Raw genomic sequence first — 19,038 nt, 5'->3', positions numbered from 1 at the left:
CTATTTAGAATTTTAAATGTTTTTAAATAGAAAATTAGCCAAAATTAAAAAGCAGGACTTCTGCTATAGCCAAGATTGAGTAACAGAGACCAGATTTGTCCTCCTGCCTGAAACAAGCCAAAATATAGACAAAACATGTGAAACAGTATTTCAAAACATTGGACATCAGATCGAAAGACTGTTCCCTCGGGAGACAGGAAACAAATGAGAAGAGCCGTATGACAATGCTGAAGGAAGGGAGAACTCTGGTGGAGATTCCCAGAGTAATGGAGAAAAGAGAGCTGTAGAAAGAGAAAGAGCAAAGAAGAGGATCTCCATTGGGTATTTGCATATGTACTGATCAGCACATGCAAGTAAAGTAACTACCTGAGGTCAGGGGAAGATCCAAGCTTCTCAACACTCACAGAGGAGCAGGGATATCACCTCTTCCTACCAGTCAGACTGAAGAAACTCCTAATTCACAGGACATCGAGTAGAGGACACAGAAGGGTCTTGCCTGAGTAGAGGAAATAATCAAACCCTACACCAAGCCATTTCTCTGGTTTCATAGAACAAATTGTAAAGCGAGACTGAAAGGGAACAAACTATTTCCAAGTGTCGTAACTGTAAATTTAGAACAGACCTACAAAAATATCCATCACCCAAAAAAGTAAAATTCATCATATCTGACATGTAATTAAAAATTATCAAGCATACAAAGAAGCAGGAAAACACGAGCCATAATGCAGAAAATAATCAAAACTGACCCTGAACTGACACACGTTAAAATTAGCAGTCAAGAATGCTACGTTCTAACTGTAATTAAGTAAGGACTGTATTTCATATGTTTCATAAAAAGTTAAATACAGATAGGAAAGATATAAAAAAGATCTATGTAAAATTTCCAGAGATGAAATCTATAATATATAAAATGAAAATACACTAGATGGGATTAACAGCATATTACCCATGCCAAAAGAAAATGTTAGCAAACTTGAAGACATAGTAACTAGAGATTTTCCAAAAGGAAACTCAGGAAGAAGAGAGAAAAAAGAAGGAAGGAAGGAAGGAAGGAAGGAAGGAAGGAGAGAAGGAGAGAGAGAGAGAGAGAGAAAGAAAGAAAGAAAGAAAGAAAGAAAGAAAGAAAGAAAGAAAGAAAGAAAGAAAAAGAAAGAAAGAAAGAAAGAAAAAAACGAACAAAAAGAAAGGAAGGAAGGAAGGAAGGAAGGAAGGAAGGAAGGAAGGAAGGAAGAAAGAAAGAAAGAAAGAAAGAAAGAAAGAAAGAAAGAAAGAAAGAAAGAAAGAAAGAAAGAAAAAACGAACAAAAAGAAAGGAAGAAAGAAAGAAAGAAAGAAAGAAAAAGAGAGAGAAAGAAAGGGGGGACGGAGGGAGGGAAGAAGAGAGAAAGAAGAAGAAAAGAAAGGAAGGAATGATTACTGAGCTATAGGACAACTTCAAGTAGCCTAATATATTAGTAATTGGAGAGGAGAAAAATGGAAGGACAAAAAAAATCCTTTTAGAAATAATGGCAGAAATTGTTCCAAATTTGAGTAAAGTTATAAACACACAGACCCCAAAAGCTCAAAATTACCTGAAGCATAAAAAACACTGAAAACTACACCAAAGCATATCATGACCAAATTGTTCAAAACTAGTGAAAAAAAATTTTTTTAAAGGCATTCCAAAGATACATTACATATAGAGGATTTCTTGTTGGAAACAATGCAAGTGAGAAGACAGTGGAGCAGCATCTTTAGAATACTGAAATAAAAAACCTGTAATCTAGAAATCTATGTTCAGAGATAGTATATTTAAAAAATAAAGGAGAAATGAAGATATTTTATAAATACAAAGCTGAAAAAATAATTACTAGTTCACTCACACTATAAAAATGCTGAACAATGTCTTTTAGGCAGAAGGAATGCTAGGTTAGAATATGGATCTACACATAGGAAGGAAAATTATAGAAATGGGAACTGTACAGTAAGCATACAAGGCTTTTTTTCTTAATATTTAAGTGTCCTAAAAATATGACTATTTAAATAAGAATAATTAAGAATGAAAAGTGGGGTTTAGAACATGTAAACATGATATATGATAACAATAGGACAAAAGTTGAGAGGGGACTAATATAAGTATACAATTGTGAAGTTCTTATATTATCAGTGAAGTGGTATAATATGATTGCAAGGTAGATTATGATAAGTCAAACATGTCTATTACACATCTCAAAGCAACAACTAAAATCACAAAACAAAGAAGTTTAGTGAAAAGCCAACAATTTAAAAATGGAATCATAAAAACACGTGGTTTTCAAGGGAAAATAGAAGAACAGAATAAAACAGATGGGACAAATAGAAATAAGATAGCAAGATGATAGATTAAAACCTAATCATATCAATAATCATATTAAATATAAATGATCTAAATATCCCAATAAAAGAATAAAGTTTGGATAAAAATGCAAGACCCAACTATATGTTGCCTATAAGAAAGGCACTTTAAATATGGAGATACAAATAGGTTATAAGTAAAAGAATGGAAAAAGAGTTAGCACCAGACAAAAGAAAGGTAGATTAGCTATATTAGTATCAGAAAAAGTAGATTATAGAGCAATGAATATTACCAGGCATAAAGAAGGTCATTTCATAATTATAAAAGGTCAATGCATCAAAAAGATATAATAATCCCAAATAGTTATGTTCCAAATAATTGAGCTTCAAAATACATAAAGCAAGAACTAACAGAACTGCAAGGAAAAAATAGACAATAATTTATAACCATACTCAATAAGAGAAAATCACTAAAGATATTAGAGGGCAACTTGACCCAATTGACATTTATAAAACATCCCACCCAACACTACAGAATATATATTGTTTTCAAGTGCACATGAAATATTTATCAAGAAAGACCATATTCTGGGCCATAGAAAAAGTCTCAATACACTTAAGAGGATTCAAGTCATATAACGTATGTTCTCTGACCACAGTGGAATTAAAGTAGAAACCATAAAAACACAAATATTACCTGGAAAATCTCCAAATACTTGTTAATTAAATCACACACTTATAAAATAACCTATGAGTTCAAAGAAGAAAGCAAAATGAAAATTACGAAGTTTTTTGAACTGAATGAAATGCAAACACAACACATCAAAAAGTAGTACACAGAGGGAAATTTAGAGTAAGCATCTCTTTTAGAAAGTAGGCCTCAAGTCAATGACCTCAGTTTCTACCTTAAAAACCAGAAAAAGCAAATTTAAACCAAAGTAAGTGGAAGAAAAGAAGAGATTGGAGAGTATAATAAGTGAAATGAACAGAAAAACAGATAAAAATAAATTAAATCAAAAGCAGATTCTTCAAGAATATCAATATATTTGATAAACCTTTAGCTTAATCAAAAGAAAGAAGACACAAATGACCAGTATCAGCAATGAGAGAGGTGACCTCACTATAGACACTACCACTATTAAAAAAATAGGGATCATTACAAACAACATTTTGGTAGTAAATTTGATAAGTTAAATTAAATGAACAATTTTCCTGAAAGACACAAACTACCAAAGCTCACTCAAGAAGTCTCTATATTTTCAAAGAAACTGAATTTCTAGTTAAAAATTTTCCCTCAAAGAAAATTCCAGTCTGCAATGGTTGGTTCCGTGAAATTTACTGAATATTTAAAGAAGAAACAATACCAGTTATGCACAAATTCTTCTAGAAAATTGAAAAGGAGGAGGAAATTCTAATAATCTAATTCTATGAGGCCAATATTAAAGAGATATTATACAGATATTATACAATATTAAAACCAGACAAAAAGCCACTAAAAGGAAAGAAACCTCCAGACCAACATCCTTCATAACATAAATGCAAAAATTACAAACAAAATTTTAGACCAAAGACACTACAAGAAGAGAAAATTACAGGCCAATATCCCTGATGAACACAGACGCAATAATCCTCAACAAAATACTAGCAAACTGAATTCAACAATATATTAAAAAGATTATTTACCATGATCACATAGGATGTATTCTAGGGATGCGAGGGTGGCTCAATATTTGCAAGTCAATCAATATGATACTTTACATTAACAAGAGAAAGAATAAAAACCACATTATCATCTCAATAGATGCAGAAAAAGCATTTGACAAAATACCACATCCATTCCTGATAAAAACCCTCAACAAAGTGGATTAGAAGGAACATAACTCAACAGAATAAAGGCCATATTTGAAAAACCCACAGCTAGCATCATATTCAATGGGGAAAAACTAAGAGCTTTTCCCCCAAGATCAGAAGCAAGACAAGGATGTCCACTCTCACCACTTTTATTCAACATAATATTGGACATCCTAGCTGCAGCTATTAGATAAGAAAAAGAAACAGCAGGCATCCAAACTGGTAAGGAAGAAGTAAAACTTTCACTATTTGCAGATGACATGATACTATATATAGAAAACCCCAAAGACTCCACAAAAAAAAAAAAAAAAGAAGACTCCACTATTAGAACTGATAAATGGATTCAGTAAAGTCACAGGAAACAAAATTAATATACAGAAATCTGTTGCATTTCTGTACATTAATAATGAAGTAGCAGAAGAAGAAATTAAGAAAACAATCCACTTACAATTGCACCAAAAAGAACAGGATACCTAGGAATAAATTTAACCAAGGAGTTGAAAGACCTATACTCTGAAAACTATAAAACACTGATGAAAAGATATTAAAGTCAACACAAGCAAATGAGAAGTTATTCCATGCTCATGTACTAGAAGAATATTACTAAAATGTCCATAGTACCCAAAGCAATCACAGATTCAATGTAATCCGTATCAAAATAGCAACAGCATTTTGTCACAGAATTAGAAAAAATAATACTAAAATTTGTATGGAATGACAAAAGACCCCAAATAGCCAAAGCAATCTTGAGAAAGAAGCACAATGCTGAAGGTATCAGAATTCCAGATTTCAAACTATACTCCAAAATTACGGTAATCAAAACAATATGGCAGTGGCACAAAAATAGACACACAGATCAACAGAACAGAATAGAGAGCCCAGAAATAAACCTATGATTATACGGTCAATTAATCTATGCCAGAGGAGGCAAGAATATAAAATGGGAAAAGACCTTTTTCAATAAATAATGTTGGGAAAACTGGAGCACTACATGCAACTGGGTCACTTTCTTACACCATACAAAAAAATTACCTCAAAATGGATTAAAGAACTAAACATGAAACCATAACACTCCTAGAAGAAAACATAGGTAGTAATTTCTTTGGTATCAGCCTTAGCAACATTTTTTCCCTCAGGCAAGGGAAACAAAAGCAAAAATAAACTATTGGGACTACATCGAAATTTTGCTTTTTGCATAGCAAAAGAAACCAACAGAAGAAGGCAACTGACTTACTGGGAGATATTTGGAGTGGAGACTCTTTGGGGGGTATTTTTACAATATGCTGAGGCTTAAAGTTCCACATTCTTTTTGATTCAGACCTTCCTTCCGCTTCAGAAAGTATTCATTATCATACTATACTATGGCCTGGTAGAACCAAAAGACAACCGACAGAATGGGAGAAAATATTTGCAAATGACGTATCAGATAAAGGGCTAGTATCCAAAATCTATAAAGAACTTCTCAAACTCAACACCCAAAGAACAAATAATCCAATCAAGAAATGGGCAGAAGACATGAACAGACATTTTTCCAAAGAAGACATCCAAATGGCCAACAGGCACATGAAAAAGTGCTCAACACCGCTTGGCATCAGGGAAATCCAAATCAAAACCTCAATGAGATACCACCTCACACCCGTCAGAATGGCTAAAATGAACAAGTCAGGGAATGACAGATGTTGGCGGGGATGTGGAGAAAGGGGAACCCTCCCACACTGTTGGTGGGAATGCAAGCTGGTGCAACCCCTCTGGAAAACAGTATGGAGGTTCCTCAAACAGTTGAAACTAGAGCTACCATTCGATCCAGCAATTGCACTACTGGGTATTTACCCCAAAGATACAAATGTAGGGACCCGAAGGGGTACGTGCACCCCAATGTTTATAGCAGCAATGTCCACAATAGCCAAACTGTGGAAAGAGCCAAGATGTCCATCAACAGATGAATGGATAAAGAAGAGGTGGTATATATACACAATGGAATATTATGCAGCCATCAAAAGGAATGAGATCTTGCCATTTGCAACGACGTGGATGGAACTGGAGGATGTTATGCTGAGTGAAATAAGTCAATCAGAGAAAGACATGTATCATATGACCTCACTGATATGAGGAATTCTTAATCTCAGGAACAAACTGAGTGTTGCTGGAGTGGTCGGGGGTGGGAGGGATGGGGTGGCTGGGTGATGGACACTGGGGAAGATATGTGCTACGGTGAGCGCTGTGAATTGTGTAAGACTGTTGAATCACAGATCTGTACTTCTGAAACAAATAATGCAACATATTTTAAGAAAAAAGAAAAAGAAGAAGATAGCAGGAGAGGAAGAATGAAGGGGAGTAAGTCAGAGGGGGAGACGAACCAGGAGAGATGATGGACTCTGAAAAACAAACTGAGGTTTCTGGAGGGGAGGAGGGTGGGGGGATGGGTTAGCCTGGTGATGGGTATTGAGGAGGGCACATTCTGCATGGAGCACTGGGTGTTATGAACAAACAATGAATCATGGAACACTATACCAAAACAAATTATGTAATATATGGTGATTAACATAACAATAAAAAATTGAAAAAAAAAAGAATAGTACTATACACTACTGCCATCCATCTTCATTATCATCATCCTTATTACCTTTTTAAAATTCTTCAGGGTGCCATTTAAAATATGCACAAAAAGTAAAACCCCTAAGTAAATTAGGATATATTTTTACAATAATGCTATTACAATGTTTCTTAAATTATTTAAAATATAAAAAATGCTTATCATACATTTTTGTATGAAAGCGGCTGGTTATGGAGAGGTATGGTTCAATACTTTCCCCCCATATATGCATGAGAAAAGCTACCAAATATTAAAAGGGGCTATTTCTTACCTTTTTTTTTTTTAAGATATATTTTTTTAGAGAGAGTGTGCGTGGGTGTGTGTGAGCAGGGGCGGGGGGCAAAAGGGAAAGAAAATCTCAAGCAGACTCCCCACTGAGCACAGAGCCTGATACAGGGCTCAATCCCAGGACCCTGAGACCATGACCTGAGCCGAAATCAAGAGTCAGATATTCAACTGACTAAGCCACCGAGGCACTTCTAAAAGGGGCTATTTCTGAGTGGGGGATACTGTTTACTTTCCTTTTTATATTTGTGGATATATGACTAAGTTTCTCTAATGAACTATCTTTGCCATCAGAAAAAAAAAAAAAAAAGACAAGTCTTTATATTATTGCTCTGGAATGCTACATGAGATAAGGAGTGCCATTAAAATAATTTTACCTGTACCCCCAATATTTTGGCATTTAAAGTAGAAAATTTGCTCAAATAGAGTCTAATGTCTTCTTCTGCCACTGTTGTATTTAACTCTACTGTAATTATGAAAAGTGAATAAATTATGTAATAAATACGCCTAATGCTTATTAAAGAAAACATGAATAATCATAATCTTGCATCTTCTGATTGGGCTGAAAATAAAAGTGCATTATATAAATGTGCTAGAGGAAAAGTGGCATAAAAAGTCACATAAGATCTAACAGTATCTTTCAAATATCACATGAGCAAAGTCAATATGCATCTTTACTCAAGGCACCATGATTCAGGACTAGTAGTCAGTATATACAATTTCTGATAATTATAACCTGACTTTTCTCACTTGAATGCTCAAAGGTATTTTAAGTAGAAAAATCTACCTGAAAGGAAAATATGTTAGCTAATGCAAAGAGTGAATGCTATCAATTATAGCAAGATTTAATATAATATGCTTTATAAATCACTCATATGAGTACTTTTAATTTCAGTTAATATGTCATTTTTTAAGAGTTGATTAAAAATGAAAATTGGGTGAACTGGTTACTTGAGAAGTAACAGCTTGATGGTTCTGGAAATGGAAATCTCCCATTTATTCCTAGTTGAGGAAAGCTAAGGCAGGCATTGCCTTGTCTTTGTTATGCTACCTTGCCTTAAAAATAAATTTAGATAAAGAACCTTACAGAATATATAAAAATCATTGGCTCCATGCTCAATGAGCTTATTAACATTAACCACGGTGTGAGTATTTGTTTAAGTGCATGCTCTTTTGTGTATATATGGGCACCAACCAGAGCTGCAATGTAGCCATTCATCTAGATTATTATTTCTAGGGAACCATTTCCTAGAGAAGAAACATGTCATACATCACCTGCCTGATACACTGTCATTCAGATAAATGCCATAATAATAAGTGGCCAGGAGAACCTAAAATACTAAAATATTTTAAAAGGTAATAAAGTTTTGGGTGCCTTACCATTGATAATTTGTAACAGGCTCTTCTTTGTATGTTTAAGATAATGTGATTGGGCAGCTGCTCGTCCCACAGGCCTTCCTCTAGCTTTGATTCTACTGTGACTTTTGATTTTAAAGTATCGTACAGTGACTCTCACACAGGTTCTAAGTTTGAGGCTAGAACTGGAGTGGGTAAATCCACAGGTGAGAGTCTTCCCGACACTAACTCTTCCGCACCGAGTGCTTACTATGTGCAGGACCTACCAGGTAATTCACACATACCTCTTAGCCTCACCTGAGGATCAGGAGTTGTTATCTTTCAAGTCAAGAAACTGAGGCTCAAAGAAATGAAGCAACATGTGCAAGGTCACAAGGATGAGCCAGAATTAATGTCCTCAGGTGTGTGTCTGATTCTTAAATTCATATACATGTTCCCGCTCTCCCACATGCAGATTTTCCCTTCCCCACCATCCTTCCTCCCTTTTTTCTGATGCACACATGAACACACATACAAGTGTGCTTCAAGTCAATGGAAATACGCACAGAACGTTTTTGTGCTGGATACTAGAATAGAAGGAAAATCAGGGAAACAAAGAATGGGAACAAAGTGGGGGAAATGGGGAAAAGCGGTTTAGTGAAGCTGGGAAAGGAGTGAACCTGGGGAATAAAAGAATTCAGGGAGAAATGGCAGTCATCTTCAACATATGAAGAGAAGCTACTTGGAAGGAGTGAAGGGACCCTCTGTAGCTCCAGGAGGCAGCACTAAGACCAGTGAGGGAGACAACTGATAAGGGGGCAAATTTCACCTGGATACGAGGAAGAACTTCCTCATGACTACTGATATTCAACTATGGAACCTACTCCGTAGCATGCTATGGGAGATATTAAATTCTGTCACCAAAAAAGTTGAGGGAGAAGCTGACTGAAGTTTTGGTTTTCCACCCTAAGAATACATACAGTACACCTTAGGAACATGGCAGTGAAGGGCTGAGAAAGGTGGTATAACCCCAGACAACATGTAACTGAAAAAGCCACCTTCTTTTACATATTAAGGAAATGAAACCGATCATGACACAGAGGAGGAAAAAAAGGAAGTGCTTGAATGAACTCATACTTGAGAAGTATTCAACGCTGCTGCTCTTGTCCTTTATATACTCAGGTATTGTTTGATAAAATTTAATGCACTTGAGAATGAATTTTCCTAGCTTGTTTTAAGTAATTTCATGTGTCCATTATATTTCACTATTTTTTTTTACTTTTCAAATCAATTTTATTGAGATATAATTTACATACAACAAACATACACACAAACATACACCCCAGTGTCGTAATCACATTCTTTATTCATATTAGGGGCCTGGCTGGCAGGACAGAGTGCCCCTTCCAGGGCTAGCTAATCCTGCCAACAGCAAACAACTCCCCTGTGAACACTTGTTTCATATGCAAACAAACCAATCAGAGTCCATATCCCCAACCACCTCCATTACCTTAATGTCACACAACTTGCCAATATTTTCCCTGGCCTAAATCACGCCAGGGCCGGGTACCAGACATCGAGGACCACCCTACAGCCTGGAGCTGCTCAAATCATTCAAACTAGCCAATCCTAAACTGTCTCTCTTGCCTTGCCTTGCCTCTCCTTTATTGTGGAAGACCACAATAAAGGCTCTCGGCCATGCTTTCCCATAGCCCTTTCTGCCTCCTGATCAACCCTGGAACTTCCCAATGTGTGCCCTCTCCTCTTAGGAACTGTAAGAGATAAATTCCTTTTTCAAAGGTAGTTTTCCCTGTGTCTTTCACCCTACCACACCTGAAACAAATTCCAGATATATTTGAAGAAAAAATAAAATGTGAGTATCACTTCGGAAAGTTTCCTCATTACCTGAAAAAGTTCCCTTGTGCTCTTTATAGTCAATCTTCACCCCTCATCACGGGACCCAAGCAATCACTGATGCTTTCTGTCACCATACATTAGCTTTGCCTGTTCTAGGATTTCATATCACTTCATATCGATCAAACAGTATGAATTCTCTTCTTGTATGCATCTAATCATTCCTTTCTCTTGTTGAATGGTATTCTGTCCTATGACTATAACACAAATAACACAATTTGTTTATCCATGCACCCACTGATGGGCATTTTCCTTGTTGACAGTTTTGGGCTATCATGAAAAAACAGTGCTACAAATATTTGTGTCCAAGTCTTTGTGTAGATAAATGTGTTCACATCTCTTGGGTGAAAGCCTAGGAGTGGAATTTAGTCGAGGGTGGTATATTAACTGCATATTTAACTTTAAAAGTAATTAACTGCTTGTTTTCCAAAGTGGTTGTACTATATTCCATTGATTTAAAAAACTCTTCTAGGCAATGACTGAATTCATGTTTTTTGAGATCTTTACATAAATAAGAGGATCTGAATCCCTTAAGTTCAATTTTGTTAAAATAATATAAGCTTATAGAACATAAATTCTGACTAATAGTAGTATTCATCATTCACTCAATTGTAATAAATTCTTATTCCTAGCTCTGTCCTATTTAAGAAACAAATAATAAAATTCTCAAATTGGTACTAAAGGATTAGAAAAGCTGAAAGAGAATCTATAAATTTTGATCCACTTAGAAAATTCTTAGTGCTTCATTAATATAATGTATTAATATTTGACAATCTCCTTCCTTCCCTAAATGACTGCATACTGCTAATGAGTTCAGTAAGAAAGCCCCTCTTTAAATTCAGATATTTCTGAATGTCAGCCACTGAGAGAGTAAAGTACTTTACAGAGTCATCCTGGGGGACTAATTTGTTTAAAACCCTTCAAAGCCAACTTCTTTTCTACTTAGGGTTGGGGAAATTTTGGAAGTACATAGTCCTATTTCTCCTAATTTTATAGATGTGTTAAGTTGGTGTCACCAGATGCTCACTACTGTTCTCCAAGCCAAAAAACCCTAAAAGATTAGACTGACTCAGGACCACATTCCAGCCTAATCTCAATGAGTTAAATGCAATGTAAAAAGGATCAGCAAACTCAGTAAGAAGATACACATTTTTAACTAAAACTTCTTACTGTGTGGCCCTGGAGAAGTCATTTTATCTTTTTTTCTGTTTCAGTTTCCCCAAATTAGGAAGGGAGAGATAATAATATGTAACTGGTTTGACTAATTAAAAAGCATTAAACTAGATCTTACGTGTTGAAAATAACATTGTAAAAAAAATACTATACAAAAAAGAGTATGTTTTATATGTTAACAAAGTTCTCCAGGATTCTTCCAAAAGTAAAGAAATACTTATTATTATCTTTGGCATTTCCAAGGGAAAAAAGGGAATACAGTAGAACATACCTAGAAACATAAACAACATTATTTCCAGCTGTAGGATCTAATCATTTGCCCTCATACAGTACACGTACATATAGATACTCGGTTCCTTACCATGTGCTGTATGTACAAGTGAACAAGGCAAGATGTTTGGGAGGGTATTTTTCTGTCTTAATCAAAATCTATTCAGGAAAATATGTTCTAGCCTGAGGCCTTCTTTTCTTTTCCCTTCACAGGATTTCTATATAATTTCCTCCAAGTCCTGTGGCTCTAAGCACAATTCCACATTTATATTTCTAGTACCCAGGTTCCAGGGCGAGATGTTCTCTGCTTACTACATATTTCCACTTGGCTACCTGCAGACTAAATGTAGCTCCTGCTTCCTCTGAAAGGGTTTTTCAAAATTATCGCCTCTCCTCCAAACGCATTACTGCCTTAGGTCAGGTCTTGATGCTATTACAACAGCCTCCTCAATTCTCTGCCTGCCTCCCGGCTTCCATCTTTCCAACTATTCTTTGTGAAACAGCTAGAACTCTCTTTCCCTTTTTCCTTTTTAATGAAAACATTTTTTATTTTATTTAGATTTGCTGAGGTATAACTGACAGATAAAACTGTACAGAGTGTTCAGTATGATGATGTGACGTATGTATACTTTGTGAAATGGTTACCACAATCAGGGTAATTACCATATGGACCATCTCACATAGCTACGTGTGTGTGCGTGCACGCTGAGGACACTTAAGTTCTCCCTTTTAGCAAATTTCAAGGAAACAACACAGTATTGCTAACTATAGTTGCCATGTTGCACGTTAGATCCCCAGAGACAAGCACTTTCAATTCTCAGAGCTGATTCTTCTGGTGTTTATATCTCCGCATCTGTGAGTAACATGCTTATGACCCTACTTCTCGATTGGTCACTTTTAGGCAGTATCTACTGTGGTTCCACTGTGGAGAATGAAGAGCTATCTCTATTTTTCTCTCCCCATCAACAAAAATCCTGCTTAATCATTTTTCTGAGTATAGAATTCCAGGTTGAAATTTAAAGGCGTTGTTCCACTACCTTTCGCTTTCCAATGTTGGTGTTAACAAAACCAAAGTTATTTGTAGTCCTTTGTATGCAGTCTGTTTTCATTTTTTCTCTATGGAAACAATGTTTAGAAATTTCACAATTTTGTATCTCAGCATATTTTCATCCATTTGCCAAGTGTTTGGTGGGCCTTTTCAACCTGGAAACTCTTATATTCAGATCCTGGGTTATTCAATTTTTGTTTTGTTTTGTTTTTGAGAGTTCCTAATTTACTTTTCTCTGCTTTTTCCCCCTTGAACTCTTATTATTCAGATGTCCACCCTCCCTGGACAGTTATATTTAGTTACACCGTTTCCCCCTCTTCCCAGGTCTTGTCTCTTTTACTTTTCCTCTTTCTGGAAAAATGTATCTTCCAGTGTTTCAACTGAGTGCCAACTGTCATCTTTACCCAGCGGTCCATGAATGGTCTTTTTTTTTTTTTTTTAAAGTAATCTCTATACCCAATGTGGAGCTTGAACGTACAACCCCAAGATCAGGGGTCCCATGCTCCAGCGACTGAGTCAGCCAGGCACCCCCATGAATGGTCTTTTTAATGCAAATCTAATCGTGCTTTTCCTGGGCCTCCGGTTCTTCAGTGGCTCCCTGTTGTCCACAAGGTAAAGTCCGACCTCTTCAGCACAGTCCGACCTCTTCGGCACAGCACACGAGGCCTTCTACACACTGGCCTATGGGGTCATCGACGCTACATTATTAAGAGCTGCATCTCCAAGGCAACCAAACAGGTCCACTCATACGCCTCCACAATTCTTCATGGAAAGACCTTCTCTCCCCTGTCTTGCTACATAATTCCTACTTACCTTCCTCTGCAATGTCCACCTGGCCAATTCGAGGCATTTTTATTGATCTGTCCATTATCTTCCAACACACTTTGGCTCTCTCTTAGCATGTAGCATCTGTTTAAATCCATCTGTTTCCCCCTTAATTTGGTGAGTTTCTTGATGGTGGGACAATGTCATATTTATCTCTATGCTTCCAGAACCTAGAGGTGACTGGTCTATAATAAGGTTTAGTAAATGTTTATTAAATGAATAAGTCACTAGTCCTATAAAAACAATAGTGCTAGAAATTATTTAACAATATGTGCACAGTTCCACCTAATGCTTTTTATACCACTTAAATCTTTTAGTTTGCAACAGTAAGTTCCTAAAATTCTGAGTAATTTTTTCATGAATAGTGATTTTTTAAATCTGAAGCAATGTCTTTTTCATCTTGCCACTATTATACTTTTCCATAACCTGAAGTGACAGATAATTGACTAAGTTAATTTTTCAGTAGTAAATTTCCTTTGATCATGACAGATCGCCTGGTTGTGTTTTTAGAAGGACTGAAACACTCCTAAAATGACTTAAAAATTATCTTATGTAACCATAAAAAAAAATGTCCTACTTTCAGTTTCTCTAGTACCAGGCTTGAGGCTTTTCAGATAGATCAACACTGTTTTAAGTGTCATCACCTACCCATAAAAAGTCCTAGGAAACAATGATTCCCAGCATTATATATAAGCGCAATACGCTGATGCTGCAGCTTTTCTGTTAAAAGGCCTTAGTGCTTTTTAGTCCCATTTAAAAACACTCAAGTTTTGGCAAATTTTAACAAAGAGGCATCCTTTCCTTTCTTATTTATTTAAATGTAAAAGACACAGGTGTAAGAAAAACATTTGGGTGTTTCTACATCAACCAGAGCATCCTTGAAATTTCCCACTTGGATTCTCAATGCTCAAAGAATGAAGTTGTTCAGGCCAGTGAGGGTACCATTAGGATGAAGATGAAAGCAATGCGAAAAAGAATTGCACCATTTGGTAATAAATGACACTCATCAGTAAAAGCAATGCATAAAATAAAGATGCTGTCATTTACACATTCACGATATAGATGCATCTTGTAAATCTGTTCATTATTTCACTCCCTTGGATCATTCTGGCTGGTGGTGTTTCAATCAGTTTAGATTTAATTCATTACTTTGAAATAATCACATCTCCACCATTCTTGCTCTTCTCCTGTCTACATTCAGTGATGAAATCCTCCTTAAACAAAGAAAGGTTTACAGCCAACTGGTATAATTTCAAGATCATTTTGGATCCCTCACATTTTTTCTCTCCTAAATCTTACCTGCTGCCAAGCACCATGGCGTTCTGGTTTCATCACCACCGACCAGCTGGTGTGCTTTCAAAAGACTCTAGCTCTACCTGCTGTGTCTCTTCTTTTCTCCCCTCCTCGCAGCACCGCCAGTAAGGGCCATTTCTCTCTCAGCCCTACTCCCATCTTTAACTTTTTCTTCCTCCTCTACAGTGTCTGCATTAAATTAAAATCCCATCAATTAGCTTTACAATGACTGTTTCAATTAAAGAAAAAAACCCACATCACCGCTCTATTTCCTGCTAACTTCATCCATATTTTTTATGTTCTTGTGGGTGTGTGAGCTGCTGCTTTACAAATGATTCTGTGATTTTTCTTCCTCTTTTCAAATAATTCAAACTTTCATCTTTTCCCTGGAGTACTCTAGCCACAGATTTACCTTTTCAGCATCAGCTAAATTTTTGTTATTCTATGCCCCTGATGGCATTTGTCTAATACTTAGGTTATCATAAAATGATTATCTGCACCACAGAAGAAGCTACACAAAAACGAACAAGCCTCCCTCTCATTCTATAAACCCGATTCCCTACTCAGAGGCAACCGCTCTTAGCACCAATGTGGGTCTCCTTTCAGAAACAGTCCGTATGTATATAAGACTTTCTCCACCCCCCAAATCAGAGCAGATGATACATGCTACTCTTTTTTCATTTAATTTAATATTTAACATATTTTTGAGAGCTCTCTGTATCAGCACTTATGGATCCTCTTCATTCCTTTTATATTTTTTAAAGATTCAGCTTTTTAAAGATTTTATTTATTCATTCATTTGAGAGAGAGAGAGAGTGAGCAGGGAGAGGAGCAGAGGGAGAGGGACAAGCAGACTCCATGCTGAGGAGCCAGATGCAGGGCTCAATTCTGTGACCCTGAGATCATGACCTGAAATCAAGAGTTGGACGCTCGACTGAGCCACCCAGGTGCTCCCTCTTCATTCTTTTTAAAGGCTGTATAGTATTTCATTGCCTAGAGCCACAACTTCTTAACCATCCACCCAATGACTGACAATGAGATTGTTCTCAGTCTTTTGCTCTGATAAAGCTGCAGTGTGCATTCATACACCCATATCTTCGCAAGTCCATCTGCGGGATGAAAGCACAGTAAGGAATTTCTTAGGTTGATTTAAAATTTTTATGGATATTACCAAATTGTCACTCAAAGAAGTTATACTGATTTACCCAACAACATACGAAAATGCCTCTAAAGCACTATTTGCAAAAATTGCCACAGGAATTTTTCAGTCAACTATCCAAAAGCTTCAAAGATTCTAGCATGCCTAGATATTTTTCTCAACTCTAGTTGAATATAAAAACACTGCTCTTTGTTGAAATATACAAACACTGACAATAAAATGAAAACCAAGTTTCACATCTCAAGGATTTAGAAAGGTGATTGTTTATGGAAAATCCCTGACAGACTAGAAAAGGAAAAAAGAGTCAGTTGTAAGAGAAAGTGCTGCTGCCCAGCATCACCCAATGGAAGTGGGTATTAATGTCATGGACCATCGCCCATTAGTTGGTGTCAGGACATTCTTGCTATGAAATGAAAAGACAAAGTGATTTCCTAATTGAAAAAGACAAACCAGATAAAGTAACAGGAGGAAAAAAATCCTACATATTTGAAAGACTAGCCTTTTAAAAATGTTTTTCTTTGCAAGATACTAGAGAATGCACAGGTGTAGTTTGAAGGATAATTTTATAGAGTAAGAATGCCGCTCCTTTGTCTAATATGAAATGATGTTTTGACCGAGGTGCTACCCGCTGAGGATCAGGTGAACCCAATTAACCCAATTTTTACTTGTCCGTACTAAGTGGTTTATTTTAGATGTATACTACTCCCTAAATCCTTTAGGGTACAACATAGAAAACCATAAACAGGCTATAAAGGTCATGACATTAATTTTCCTGTCATTCTCATGCTTTAAATAGGCATCAGAAAACTAAAAAAAAATCTTGTCCTCTGGGAGGGAAGGCAAATCTGAAACTAATTATGGTAGTTACTATTGTAATACTATTAAATTAAACACTGTGACCCAAGCTAAATTTATCGTGGTACCTTTTGTTAGTGAATAAAACTTCCCAAATAAGATTATTGCATCCTCTCATATAGCAAACTGATTCACCAGAGGACTAGTAGAACAAAGTAACCACTGAAAAGCCTGAATTTTCACTCACTCAGAGTTAACTAAAAAGTTTAAAAAGCATACATGGATTCTTTTTGCATAAAATGCTCTCTTACGAAGCTTTATTTAAAAAGTAAAAACTTTACATGGGCAGAATATTGAGCCAATAGTCATATCTGTCACAGACAGTTTATCTCCACTTGTTTTCTGTGGTCTAATACGTCTCCTATTTTGTGAACTCGGGACTTGCTCCTATTGTCACTTATTTAAACCTAAAAGAAAACAAAGTGTGGGGGGATATCTCAGTAGCTTCTTTTTCTGCTTAAATTTCCAAAACTCAAACTGCTTTAGGTGTTTGGAGGACCACATGGTCCAGAGGCAACATCTAAGCTTGAGTTTCCTGGGAGCTCAGATTCCCATCTCATTACCAACAGCTGGTCTGGGCTCCAGGTGGGAGAGGAAGCTGCTTGACCTGGCCAGTGGCAAGTGTTTGCTGTGTGTGTCCTCGAGCGCCCTGAAACTGGAATGATTACCCACGCAGACTCTGTTAGGCTCTTTTAATCCTTACAAATGCTGGAGGAGAGAGAAAGGCCAAGGACAGTGAATGATGAGTTTGGGTGGGTGGGAAGAAAAGCTAGGCAAGAAGGACTATCAGCATCTGTGTGAGACTGAAGAGCAGGGGAAAGGTGAGTAAGTAGCAATCACAAAAGAAAGAAAAAGGAAGACGGAGGGAAAAGGAACAATGGCAACATTATTTTAAAAGGAGAAATGGCATGCGAAAGGAAGAAAAAATCACTTAGGTTCCAGTTTCTTTCAATATCTCAGAAGATCCAGAAAGCCATTTAATAACTAGTTCTTCGTACACTCTCTTGCAGTTACAAAGATACTTACAGGACCTTTTGTGCATCGGTTGAGTCTCAACAGTCTCAGTGACTACCAACTCCCTGTTAAATGGTTTTGCTGTTGATCAACTGCAATAGTCTACTAAAACTTAAGGTGACTAAAGTTAAATACTTATTTATTTTTTTTAAAGATTTGTTTATTTGAGAGAGAGAGACAGAGAAAGTGAGCAGAGGGAGAGGGAGACAAGCAGGCTCCCCTGCTCAATGGGGAGCCAGACACGGGGCTTGATCCCAGGATCCCGAGATCATGATCTGAGCTGAAATCAAGAGTCGGATGCTTAACTGACTCAGCCACCCAGGTGCCCCTATAATCAAATACTTTAATAGCATCTTTTATTTCTCTAAATTTGAAAACTAGTTTTAAATTAAGATTTTCTAATTGTCTTTGTTTAAGAAGTGTTAAGGGACGATGAAGTTCACACTGCAAAGATTTGAGAAAAATCAGAATGCAGAAGGCCAACAGAGAACCATTTTCTCTTGAAAGTGTCTCTACAATGGCTTACTGTGGACATGTAGGGATTCCAATTCAAAGGATATGATTAGGAGTGCTTCGCCGATCTTTTGTTTTCACGTATTTGACCATGTTCCCAGAACCTACTGCTTTACAGTTTAGAGATCCACACCCCAAACTGCCCTTTGTACTCAAAACATGTATATTTCCACAGGAACTGATGAAATAATTTTCCTAGCTAGTGCATGATGGCCTTGACCGGCAGCCATCACGGAGGCAGCCATCTCTGTTTTATAATCATTTCAATGTTTCACTGCATTTTGCAGTTATTATTTTAGAAAAAAAAATTAGTGTAGCTCAAAAGATGAAAAGTAAATGTGATTAATATGACACCAAAAGCAGAGGCAATAAAAGTAAAAATAGGCAATTTGTACTGCATCAAAATTAGGAACTTCTGGGCAACAGAGTAAATTCAAGAGAATGAAAAGGCAGCCTACAAGATGGTAGAAAATATTCATAAATCATATATCTGTTAAGGGAGTAATAGCTAGACTATATAAAGAATTCCTACAACTCAACAAAAAAACCTGGTTAAAAATTGGGCAAAGGACTTGAAGAGACACTTCTCCAAAGAGGA

General features: G+C 36.5%; 1 protein-coding gene across 2 annotated transcripts in view; it reads right to left on the bottom strand.

Annotated features, from left to right (window-relative positions):
* ZNF438 (zinc finger protein 438) overlaps window positions 1-19,038 on the bottom strand; it is a 178,828-nt gene that overhangs the window by 28,795 nt on the left and 130,995 nt on the right. The gene's annotated exons all lie outside the window — the stretch shown is intronic.

Source organism: Eumetopias jubatus, unplaced genomic scaffold, assembly GCF_037043125.1.
Source record: "Eumetopias jubatus isolate StellerSeaLion01/CBP00866 unplaced genomic scaffold, mEumJub1_p1.0 scaffold_8, whole genome shotgun sequence".
Classification (NCBI taxonomy): domain Eukaryota; kingdom Metazoa; phylum Chordata; class Mammalia; order Carnivora; family Otariidae; genus Eumetopias; species Eumetopias jubatus.
Note: the sequence above shows the minus strand (reverse complement) of the source record. Positions and strands in the feature narration are given on the sequence as shown.